Below are 12,405 nucleotides of genomic sequence, written 5' to 3' on the forward strand. Positions count from 1 at the left end.
TCATCAGGACACCACCTCTGGGAACGCGGGACGGTAGGCCATGTGTTGTTGGCGGTGTGTTTCGGTGGGTGAGTCGAGTGAAATGTGCGGAAAATGCGTTTATTTCCCCACATTTCGGACTTTACTGGGATTTCTGGGTACTAATTTCTGGGCCGATTTGCGCAAGTCAGACCTGTGTGGATTCCCATGGGTGTCCTCTTTTCAGAAATGCATGGAGTTCCCTGTTTTCCTTGGTGGCTTGGACCCCCTAGAACCATATCTGTATTGTGTGCCCGTCTGGAAAAATTGTGAAATTCAGCTGTCAGAACAGACTTGGGGGTAGGGGTCGTTTAGGCTTTCCCCTTGGCGCCAGGTAGGTGCACCCACACATGTGAGGTACTATTTTCATCTGGACACCGGTGGGAATGTGGGACGGTAGGCCATGTTTTGTTGGCGGCGTGTTTCCGTGGGTCAGCTGAGTAAAATGTGCTGAAAATTGGGGTTTTTTGCCACTTTTTGGATTTCGCGGGTTTCTGGGTAATATATTCTGGGCCGATTTGCACAAGTCAGACCTCTGCGGATTGCCATCTGAGTCCTCTTTTTGGAAATGTATGGGGTTCCCTGTTTTCCTTGGTGGCTTGGACACCCTAGGCCCATATCTGTATGGTTAGCCCGTCTGGAAAAATTGTGAAATTCAGCTGTCAGAACAGACTTGGGGGTAGGGGTCTTTTAGGTTTTCCCCTTGGCGCCCAGGTAGGTGCCCCCACACATGTGAGGTACCATTTTCATCGGGACACGTGTGGGAACGCGGGACGGTAGGCCATGTGTTGTTGGCGGCGTGTTTTGGTGGGTGAGCTGAGTGAAATGTGTGGAAAATTGGGATTTTTTTTGCCACTTTTCGGATTTTACCATGGTTTCTGGGTAATACATTCTGGACCGATTTGCGCAAGTCAGACCTCTGTGCATTCCCACGTGTGTCCTCTTTTCAGAAATGCATGGTGGTCCGAGTTTTCCTTGGTGGCTTGGACACCCTAGGCCCAAATCTGTATGGTGTGCACATTAGTCTAAATCCTGCAATCCTGCTGTGCGAAAAGAATTGCGGTTACCAGTGTTTTAGGCTTTCCTCTTGGTGCCCAGGTAGGTGCACCCACACATGTGAGGTACCGTTTTCATCAGGACACCACCTCTGGGAACGCGGGACGGTAGGCCCTGTGCTGTTGGCGGTGTGTTTCGGTGGGTGAATCGAGTGAAATGTGCGGAAAATGCGTTTATTTCGCCACATTTGGGACTTTACTGGGATTTCTGGGTAATAAATTCTGGGCCGATTTGCGCAAGTCAGACCACTGAGGATTGCCATGTGTGTCTTCTTTTTGGAAATGCATGGGGTTCTCTGTTTTCCTTGGTGGCTTGGACACCCTAGGCCCCTATCTGTATGGTGTGCCCGCCTGGAAAAATTGTGAAATTCTGCTGTCAGAACAGACTTGGGGTAGGGGTCTTTTAGGCTTTACCCTTGGCTCCCAGGTAGATGCACGCACCCATGTGAGGTTTGATTTCATCGGGACACCTGTGGGAAAGCGGGACGGTAGGCCATGTGTTGTTGGCGGCGTGCTTCGGTGGGTGACCCGAGTGAAATGTGTCGGAAAATTAGGTTTTTTTGCCACTTTTCAGGCTTTACCAGGGTTTCTGGGTAATACATTCTGGGCCGATTTGCGCAAGTCAGACCTCTGCGGATTTCCACAGGTGTCCTCTTTTGGGAAATGCATGGGGTTCCCTGTTTTCCTTGGTGGCTTAGACACCCTTGTCCCATATCTGTATGGTGTGCCGGTCTGGAAAAATTGTGAAATTCAACTGTCAGAACAGACTTGGGTTTACCCATGTTTTAGGCTTTCCCCTTGGCGCCCAGGTAGGTGCACCCACACATGTGAGGTACCGTTTTCATCGAGACACCTGTGGGAACGTGGGACGTTATGGCATGTGTTGTTGGCTGCATGTTTCAGTGGGCGAGCTGAGTGAAATGTGCGGAAAATGCATTTTTTTGCCACATTTCGGACTTGCCAGGGTTTCTGGGTAATAAATTCTGGGCCGATTTTCGCAAGTCAGACCTCTGTGGATTCCAACCGCTGTCCTCTTTTCGGAAATGCATAGGGTTTCCTGTTTTCCTTGGTGGCTTGGACACCCTAGGCCCATATCTGCATGGTGTGCCCGTCTGTAAAAATGATAAAATTCAGTTGTCGGAACAGACTTGGGGTAGGGGTATTTTAGGCTTTCCCCTTGGCTCCAAGGTAGGTGCACCCACACATGTGAGGTACCGTTTTCATCGGGACTCCTGTTGGAACGCGGGACGGTAGGCCTTGTGTTGTTGGTGGCATCTTTGGGTGGGTGAGCTGAGTGAAATGTGCTGAAAATGCATTTTATTTGCCACATTCCGGACTTTGGTGGGGTTTCTGGGTAATAAATTGGGGCGATTTGCACAAGTCAAACCTCTGCAGATTCCCACTGGTGTCCTCTTTTCAGAAATGCATGGGGTTCCCTGATATCCTTGGTGGCTTGGACACCCTAGGCCCATATCTGTATGGTGTGCCCGTCTGGAAAAATCATGAAATTCAGATGTCGGAAAAGAGTTGGCTTAGAGGTGTGTACGGCTTTCCCTTGCCGCCCAGGTAGGTGAACTGACACATGTGAGGTTCCATTTTCATCGGGACACATGTGGAAACATGGGAAGGTATGACATTTGTTGTGTTTGTGTGATTTTTATAAAGTTTTGACCCATTTGCTGGTGCCCTTTGTCCCACAACTCTTTAATTTCCCAAATGTGCCCTACTTTTGTCACTGCTTTAGGCACCATACACTTTTGTAACCTGCACAAGTCACCTTCCCTTGAAAAGGTCTGCCTGTGCTCTTTCAAAAAATGTATGCTTACTGTTCCTCACTGCATTGGTTTTCCTGATTTACAGAGGCTAAGTACGTCTGTTCAGGCCGTATGCCTAAAACTCCTGTGTACCATGGCTCAGTGTTTGGCTTGTGATATTGCTTGTTTTGTGAAACACTACACAAAATGTGTGCTTTCCTAACTGCAAGAGTCAGGGGAATGAAGCGGAGCATTGTTTTTCTCATAATTCATAGAAGCCATTACTGTACCAAGCCAACCATGTCCACCGCATACCTTATTTTCTGTCATTTTCCCACTTTTTCCCCAATCTATGACATTTTCCCCTACATAGTTGTTGCCCGACCTGCTCAAATCACCCCTTCCTAAACATGGAATTTTGTCTACTTTTCATAAATGTATGCCTTTCTGTCCCCCAATTCGGCTTTCTTACCCTTTTCTTCCATTCCGTCCACGCATATCCAATTTTCAAAAATGGCCAAAATCGCCTACCTCTCACAAAATGTTTGATAACCACATCAAAATATTTTATTTTTCGTTTCCATTCAACTTGTTCTTGAAAGCCAGGAAATTGGGGAATTCAGAACAGCAAACCATTTGTTCCTAGCTTTTACAAGGAAAAAAAACACAGGCTTCTTTGTACATCATTTTATTGCCATTTTTTGAAAAAATACAACATCTTTGCCCTTTTTGGTTATTTTCTCTTACCCCCCACAGCAACCTAGGATTCCTGGGTGGCGATATGACCGCCTACATGTGGGAAAAAAGGGGGGAAATTTGGCCGAGATATCTCATTTTGCAAAAAAGTTACAAAGCATTGAATGGCCACATACCGAAATCACCAAAAAAGGCCTTGGCACTGGGGGGAAAAACCCATGGCACTTAACAGGTTAATATTCAAAATACATCACTATTCAGCCCCCCACACCTCTGCAAACCAATCTCCTGCTTAAAATCATGGGGTTTCTCCCACAAGTCCGCCCTTTAATCCCCCACTCTCTGCCTAACATAACTATGCTTGCCCACCCGTCACAAACAAATACATGCACACTGCGAAATACACAACATACACACAGTCAACAAAACACTCACCCCAAAATCATTCAGATCCCGACTGGCAGTTTCATCCTATGGTTCTGGGTGGATCTCTATGTTTGGAAATATGTCTGATCTTGGGGATCATAGGGACTGCATGACATTTCTGAACCAGCTGCATCACTTGTCAGACTATCCTCTGCCCCAGTACTCTGTGATCCAGTGGGCGTCTTGGGGGCATTGGTGTAATTAAAGTAATTGTGATCCCCATTTAGCCCCTGCCATGGCAGTAATTGTTTCTTGGCAAAGTTGGCAAGGCTAACTTTTACTGGACAGTAAACGTATGTCGTTCTGCCGTTTCCACCTACCATGACTTGGTGGACGCTTTCCTGATAAAGGAACATTTCTTTATTTATTGGCTGCTTAAAGGGATTTGCATTTCAAGGCTAACCACCCCAAGGTGTTCCTGACTTTGGGATGTTAACTTGATTTTGAATTTCTTTTGAGGGTTGGTCATCCAATGCCCAGTTATCCCTCAAACAACACTTTATAAAGCTGTTCACATGTATATGCTGAGTAGCATTTGGGCAGGTGGTGGACGTATGATCCTCGGATGTTAAAGGTTGAGTATGTGCTACTTCTGGGAGCATGGTCGCACTAAGACATCATCTAAGGCCAGTGATTTTCCAGCATACCCGAGCAATCTGAAGTTATGTGTTGTGGAATGTCTTAAGTGTTAAAAGCAGGCCTCGGTTACCTTGAAGAACTCTCACTAGGTTGGTGAAGACTGTAATGAGGGAGGCATGGGTTGACAATAAATTATTTGGAGCCGCTTCAGTTAGGGGCAAAATGGCATCAAAGGGTTTTGGTGCTGGTCCTAAATTGGAAGATATCACCATAGTAGCCAATTAAGCAAATTGGGTCAAAGGTGCAACATTTTAAACCTTCTATTGAACACTTTTTGAGCATGCTTTAACGGCTATTTTGGCACAGCTTTCAAATGTGCATATAGGAGCCTCCATATCATGCCTTGTAATAACAATTAGTCCTGATATTCGACTGGCAGTTGTGATTATCCTTCCCTGTTACCCACTGAGTAATAATGGTGTCCTATTTTCTCTCTCTTAAGATGGAGGGGAGCAGGAAGACTAGATGGTATACTAGGGTTGTTGGATGACCTTGAGGGGATCAGTCTTGCGTTTGGTGGCATAGAGTCGAGGGGTCAACTATGGGGTGTTGCAGTCGCCAGCAGAAAAGAGGAGGGTGTCATGGTAGCCAGAGGAAGTTAGAGGACAAACCTGCCACGGAATGGAGAAGGAAAGGGGATGAGCTTGTGGTGTATGCTGGGAGGAGTAGTCTAAAAGATTTGTTTAACATGCACTTTTTTCTTGCTGCTGTAAACATAAAGATGAAATTAATCAAGACGGTCTGTCAAATCCTAGGACTAATTGGGATTAGGTAAATAAACTCATGTCGATCTTTTCTAAAAATGCAGGTTATCAAGATAACAGTGTGGCCCAAGGCAGATGAACTGTGCAGTCCTTGGCCTCAGTGTGTGCTGAGTGATTAACCATGTCTGCTGATTTGAGAGAGGTTGAATGAGGTACTCGCATTGGAACCTCTGAGGAAATTGGTGTCATGGCTCAAACCATGATGTCTGCTGTATAGAGGGCAATTATGTCTGTTTCATAAATTAACTGTACATTGATTGTATGACATTTTTATAATGATTATGGTATTTATTGAGCACATTGTGTGCAATGTCTAAATATGTACTCTGTCTTTCGTTGTGTTTTGTCATTTGCCCACGTTACATTGATCAGGCTACACATGGAATATATCTCAGCCGTGATTTCTCTGATTTCTACAATGCTGGCAGGAAAATCAGTTCAGTCCGCAATCCTTTGCAAAATGACTGACAGCACATGTTTAAGTAAATTACACACTGCAGTCTGTGGTATACCACCGTCCAGGCACACTTTGCCATGTGCATTAATCATGGCACCTGCTTAGTCAGCAGCTTCATAAAGGGTGGTCTGGCAGTCCTTCGGTCATCTAGGGTATCACGCATGTCAAGAAAGGTGGCAGGCAATTTGCGTTGTCGCATTATCAAGCTGATAAAGATGCATCACATGATGATTACATATGACCAAGAGGGCCATGCAGGTCTGGCTCTGTGCCTGTGTTCAGGACCAAAGGTGAAACCCAAACTCCAGTCATCCTGAAAACATCAAGTGCAAACAATAGCTGTTGTATCCATTGTGGGAGTGTGAGTGAGTGAATGCCTTTCTCTTAGTCGTAGGTGATAATGACCTGCCCTGGCTGAGGAATATGCCTCAGCCCTAATTTATCCCATCCAAAACCAGCTGTACCTTTTGGCTTCAAGAGTGGGCCATTCCTAGTCACACTCCTGGGTACTGCCATGCAGAGAGAGAGAGATTGTTAATATTAGTCCCTGTGATAAGATGTACAGTGCATGTTCCTTTTATTGCCATTGGTAAAGAATCAGTAGGTTGTTTATTTGTGTAATGTTGCTGATGTGTCATTCTGAATGCTTGGAGACCACACAATTGTGGCATGTCTAATTTTGTTGTTGGGGTATGTGTGTATGTGTAATGCTGTGTTGTTGAATAGCTCTTGAATTTCATTCTGTATTATGCAGTTCATGGTGAGAGGGTAGCTCTGGGATTCCTACACGTTTAGGGAGCTATGGCATAGAGTCAGCTGTCAGTAATGTCAAAATAGTTCATGCCCTTCTTCATTATGGTATTTCTCTCTCTAGAACTGGTGATCTTGTGTGTGCACGTGTGTGGGGGATGTGTGTGTGTTTCAGGAGTAATATATGAAGCTGCTTTGGTTCGGCGTGTACCAATTCGGAGGTATATTGGTTGCTCAGTTTACAATAGTATACATCACCTGATATGACAGATGCTGAGCAATAATGCTTGTTCAAATCTATTTTGTGGACAGTGCTGCTTATTTTGTGTATATTCATCATCTGTTTTCAGTGCATGATGTTCAGTGTTGGCGATTGCAAATGTTTTTGGAGGCAATGTAAATCATCCAACCAACTTCTATCACCTCAATCATCCAGCAAAAACATCTTTGTCACCAATAACACCCCTTCCAATCCCTGTCAGCCATTCATAGGCTACTAGCGCACCATCACCGTGCATGGCACCGTGTGAGATAGGTGTTGAACACATAATGTTGCTGTTTGTCCGTGGTCCCAGCGCTCAGACACAGACTACCAATTAGGCCACCCCACATTGGGAAATACACGAGACCTATTCAGTTTCCGACACAGATTCGCATATCAGAAAAACACTGTGGCCTCTTGCTGTCAAGTCACTGCAGGCCGGGACACGAAGGTGAGGGTCTGTCCAGTGATTAAAAAGACACATGTTTATAACAGCCACATGCATCCCGGTGGGGCTTCTTTATAAGAGCACACACAAAATGTTTTTTTCGCGTCCTGAGAAAGGCTGACTTCACATCATTCGGCATGGAAGCCAACATGCAATTACTTGCGTTGACTCAGCTTGCAGGCAGTAGCCTGTTGAAATCGGTGTCCTCAAATTGGAATACAGATATTTGTTTGTTTCTGTCTGTATTTGTATTTTGTATTTTGTTTATTTATATAGTGCGCCTGGCCCAAATACATCTGGGTGCATATCATAAATTATGTGTTACAGACATATCATATATGAACTTACAGTATAGTAAGGTATGTTTATAGGCATGTAAAAGGAAAAAGTACAGAAAGGTATGTACAGGCATGATAGGCATTGTACAGATACAGTGATATGTGAACGGGCTAAAATACAATAATGTTTACCAGGGTTAGGCAGAATCATGTGCAGTACCCTTTGGGAACAGCATACACAATTAAAGGATAGTTCCGGGACTTTTTTTTTATTGTCCCTACGGGTCGGCCATGTGTTTGTAAGCATAAATCGGTAGATCGTAGGAAACTTTCCTATGGACCTTACCCGACTTTTCGCCCATTATCGCACTCGAAATCAGCCTCCATTTTGTGATAATCCTATCATTCCGCCGCATCGACCTGGCTCACCTGCCATTGCGGCACTAAATCAAATCCCCCGCCCCTGAAACAGACTTTATCAAAACATTCATATTCCCCGCCTCTATCCGTGACGTGACTGAGCTGCGTAGGCAAACGCGCCCAGGCGTCTTCTACGCGACTCCACACAGAACCCGGAAATCAACACAGATCAGCTCACAATACAGCGCACCACAATTCGGAATATGAAACTGTACTTTGAAATCAAACCGCAAGATTGTAAATGTGGTAAAGTACATTTATTTGACATCAAATGTTTAGAGAATATTCAGCGATTTGCATTTTTATTTGCTCATCTTCCAAAAAGTTCGTATTGAGGAACGCGATGGTCCTTTGCTGTACACAGGGTCTTAGAGCATCTCACAATACAGCGCCACAATTCGGAATGTGAAACCGTGGTTTAAAAGCAAACGGCAAGATTGTACATTTGGCAAAGTACGTTTATTGGACATCAAATGTTTAGAGAATATTCAGCGATTTGCATTTTTCTTTGCTCTCGATCCAAATTAGTTCGTCTTGAGGGAAGCGATGTTCGTGTGCAGTACACAGGGTGTTGGTTTACGATAAAAATAAGCTCTTCGGTCGCACTGATAATCGCATGGCTGTTCCAACAACGAGGCACTAGGCCACCACAACGGTAGGTATGTTGCATCTAACCGTTAGTACCGCGTAAGGGCATACTTGTACTTGGCGATCGTCCCATAAAATGGTCAGGGTGGTAACGTTGTTCACGCGGAGAAGCAACTGGCGGCTGTAGAAGCCGTCCGCCGGTGTCCGGTACTCGTGACACAGACAGTAGTGAATGATGTACCTAAAAACATAAAAAATGAAATTAGTCTCACCATCAGATCCTTATTAAAATCATAGCGAGGACAGCGCTACTGGGTGTACACAAGTGTTTAAAGGCGTGGCGAGGCAGGGAGGGGGGGGGAGTGGAGTACAAGGTAAGTAGCATAAAATAATAAATAAATAGGGCCAGCTGGTGGCAAGTGCAAGGTAAGTGCAGAACAAGTGCTGGGAAGGGGGGGCTGTAGGATACTGAGACAGTCCCCCAGTGCAGGGGTTGACAGGGAGGCAGTGCAGGTGGAGAGTGGAAGGGCCCAGGACCGAGGTCGCAGACAGTGGACCAGTTGTAGCAGGGGAGAGGGAGAGAGAAAGCAGAAGCAAAGAGGAAGGTTTTGAGGTGCTTCAGTAAAAGCAGATGTTTCTCCTCAAGATAGTGCGCGGTAGAAAACAATATGGCACATAGAACGAACAAGTACAACTGAACCCGTCTTTAAAGCCACTGTATAGTAATGAAATTGCGGTATAAACTCATCAAAAGTTACTTACATTATATTTGCATTTTCCATTGTGTCTCTGTGTAGGGCAGACCCGAAACACCACTCCTTCTTTGCCGACGTTACTTCTTCTAATGAACGTGGCTCATCGTTTCGTTTCTGAAATTTTATTCATTATCTTTTCTTAGTCTTTCAGGATGGTCCCGGCCTGTCAAGGTCAAATCACAATAGAACCTTATACTGGGTCGTGGGCCGTTCCGCCACCCGAGCAAAACATCAAAGCAGCTGACCTTCACTTTGAGCGAGCACACATTTCTAGTTAGCTCCAGTTAGTGTAAGGGCATCTTGTCTGCGTGCCTTTTTTTTTATTGTCCCTATGGGTCGGCCATGTGTTTGTAATACGGAAACATTCTATAATTTTTGTAAAAATGATTTATATTACTGTTTGGTTTAATTGCAATGGGCCTGCAACATGAGGAGACTCGAGAGAACAGACAATCAAATTACAATCATTTAAACCGTGATGTGTATTTCTCAATGAGCTCTGCTTTAGGTGGACATGGAACAGAGGCAATGTTGGGTGGCAATGCAGTTGTCCCCTGCATAGGTTCGTTCACCACTCCATGTATGTGCCTATCGAGGACATCTACGATAAGTCTCTCAATAAACTCATATTGCATATCCTCAAACACTGGTTTGATCACCCATTGTTTACTTCTTTTAGTGAAGGCCTTATTGTAGCGAAGCGTCCCTAAAGTTCCGGTCGTCCTACTTTGTTGACGGCCAACATTATGGTTATGTGCCAGGACCGCTAGAAGAGTCCGATTTATCATGCCTTCCATGCCAAAATGCAATCTTTTGGGCCTGTACTTTAGGCACATATTGTGGAACACCTCCAAATCTCCTGTGTGGCAGAATTCCGTGAGTCCCCTCAAATCTCTTGTTATAGTTTTATCAAATACAATCTTTTCAATGGCCTTGTGAGTGGGTGATGAAGGAATCAACCACTTCTTCTTCCGTGCCTCCTCTGTGGACAAATGGCCATGTTCACATTTGTGGAAATGCTCATTTGTCGACCATCGATGTACGTTGCTACAGTGCAACATTACTGACCGCCATTTTTCCAGTAGAATTTCCAACGACCCTTCACATGTTTTTGAGCTCCACCAAAGATGGTTGCTGATTGACTTGGACCACTGTGAAATACCTTGCATATCTTTTTTTTTTCCTGCAGCCGACAATTTTTTATTGATTGTTTTTGCAAGATGCCATACGTCAAATTGGTGATTTATATTTTTGTACTCTTGTCTCATTGTCTTGGCAATTGAAACGTGTCTGTCCGTGGCTATCAGGTCGATCACCATTCCCCGCGATTGTAGTTCTTGCAATGATGTTACAAAGCCAACTTTCTCCATGGCCACTGAGGATGTACTTTGTGACACCTGCACGACCACCGAACTCACAATTTTCTTACTTTCCATGTCCTGAAAGTGGTAGGTGCAGTACTTGGCTGAAAATCCTGGGCTGTCGCACTGTCCATCACCGGCTAGCCTGAAGCGTTTGCCCGCGAATGTACTTTCCATTGACATTTTTTCCATTCTCCAAGCTTCGCTGATGGCTGGAAATAGATAATCGGTTTGGTATTTGTAGAACTGACTTTTCGCAATGAAATGGATTCCCACAAACTGAAAGAAATACTGTAACTTTTTAAAACTTGAACCACTAAAAAGTGCGGCCGCTGCACAAAGTAGATTGCCTGCTGGCAGTTGCCCCAGCATGGGTTGTGCAGACCATGCGAACGGATGATATTGTGTACAGGTGGCATGTATTTTAAGGTTAGTGCCTCGAATTGCACGAGTCACATTAATCAATGGCTCCCCACATACTTCCCCACCAACCCAATGCCCACATTTCATCATCATAATAATATCCATCAAACAGCTATCGAATACAATGAATTTGGCCTCTTTCCTTATACTGTCACTCTGCATCCCAGCTGGTTCGGCCTGTAACGTTGAGGACATGTCACTCGCATGAAAGGTACAATCTCTGATATCGTCTTCCGCTATGCTGAGTGATATTGATGGTGTTTCATTGTCGTCCACTTCATTCTCTTCCATTGCAACATCTGTTCCTTGTCCGGAGATGGGAGAAAAAAACAATGTCTTCAACTTTCGCGCGCTCTTATTTTTTGCGGGTGTGGATTCTGTGAATTGATCTCCGACTGCATCCAAACTACCAGGAGGACATTCACTATCAATGGCTGGTGGTGGTATAGCTCCGTTGTCAATCACTTCATATTCTTCCCATTGGCACGATGCATCTCCAGTCTCAAGTCCCTGCCAAAAGGTTTGACAAGCAACATCTCTCGTTCGCTTCACTGTCTGTGTAGATCTAGTTCTTACACCCACTCGCAACTAGAGGACAGATTAGAAAAGGGATGTTCAGTTTAAACACAACTTACAGTATTGAACTATTGACAGTGAAAGACAACATAATATAGTGAACAGGACACTAACCTTCTTTTGCTTTCTTTTCTTTGAAACTTTCTTGCCTAGAAATTCAACATCTGGACGCTGTTGCTCCGACTCGTGTGTGCATGTCTCCACTTCCTCTCGCGCTGCAACGACTATATTTTCATGATAAGCACATCCATCACTCACTGAGGCTCCATCGACTCCCTGAAACATAGAACTTTCATTAGTATGTATAATAATATTGAAAACACAAAATGTACTTGGGGACCAATACCCATACGTACATCTCAATAGCAAAACACGAATGAACGCATTGTGTAGAACATTCAAACGACAATAGTTCACGCATTGTTGATCTAGTTAGATTGAACTGTCAAGATCCATACCTCGGGCTCCGCATAGACTTCCATTGATGATATTATTGAAGATGACGCTTCAGCAACTCCCTGAAACACAGTAATTGCATTAGTATGGTTTTCTATTTTGTTTAAAAGAACATAAACTTTCTGCAGGCGTCAACGGCTCATCTAAATAGACCTGCACAAATGATCAGTTGTCTAAAATAAATAATGGATATCTAAATATGATTCGATTTGCTCCATCGTTGGAAGTGTCACCACCCAGAGATCTGCATCAACTACTAGGGGTGATGTTCTTGTTGAA

This window comes from Ambystoma mexicanum, chromosome 10, assembly GCF_040938575.1.
Source record: "Ambystoma mexicanum isolate Mex_15411 chromosome 10, UKY_AmexF1_1, whole genome shotgun sequence".
Lineage (NCBI taxonomy): Eukaryota > Metazoa > Chordata > Amphibia > Caudata > Ambystomatidae > Ambystoma > Ambystoma mexicanum.